Below are 1,094 nucleotides of genomic sequence, written 5' to 3'. Positions count from 1 at the left end.
AAGAGACAAGATCTTTTTCCACACCATGTGAATGACTTTGCAGAATGTGATTTAAATAAAAAACAGAGTTAAAGACAAAACAACTGTCAATGATACTTCAATAACAATAAAAAAATTTTAAATAATGGGTAATAATAAGAAAGAAGAAATAGCTGACCGTGAGAATATTGATACTGCCATCATTTCAGAGTCTTGGAGGACTTTGAAATTCCTGAAGAATGGAAGAGCTTGCTGAAGATAATTTCTTGGCAAAAATGAGGAAGGGAGATATGCTGGAGGAGGTGAAGCTGCCTACAGGAAACTTCACATTAAAGGAACTGTTGGAAATCTTTCATGTCTTTGACATCACAAAACTAAAATGTTAAAAGCTGATCCTAACCTAGAAAGGAATATGACATATGTGCTACGGTGAATGCTGTGAAGTGTGTAAATCTGGTGACTCATAGACCTGTACACCTGGGGCTAATAATACATTATATATTTATTAAAAATTTTTTCAAAAATTTTTTTATAAAGAAAGAAAGGAATATGGCAAATTGCCAAGGAATGGATAAAATGTTCAATCTGTAGAGTAAGTTGTATCACAAAAAGGATTATACCATTCCTCTTGCTTCTCTTGATAAAAGGGAGAAACCAATTTAATATTCAATGTTTCTAATATTCGGAGTTACAACATATTAAGTAGTATTATTTTACTTTTTTCCACTTATCTACACATTTATAACCAATAGTATGGCATTTTTAATGTTTTGACAAAAAAAGTTTTTAAAGTCACAAAACAATCAAAAAATTTTCTCTTGGATTCTGAGATTGATTTTCCAAAGTTTCAGCTTACATGGTCACCTTTATCTTGCACACTAATACAGTAAGCTAGGAATGTTTGCATTTAGCTACAATTGAAAATTTGATATAGCTACTCTATTTTCACAAATATGATAACTACTAAAGGTATTAAATTTTCCAATCATGTCATTTCTTTTGAATGTCGTATACTTCACTGTTTTTTTAATTTAAATTCAATTAGCCAACATATAGTACATTATTAGTTTTTGATATAATATTCAATGATTCATCACTTGTGTAAAATACCCAGT

Source organism: Neovison vison, chromosome 12, assembly GCF_020171115.1.
Source record: "Neovison vison isolate M4711 chromosome 12, ASM_NN_V1, whole genome shotgun sequence".
In the NCBI taxonomy this organism is placed as follows: Eukaryota; Metazoa; Chordata; class Mammalia; order Carnivora; family Mustelidae; genus Neogale; species Neogale vison.
This window is presented reverse-complemented; position numbering follows the sequence as displayed.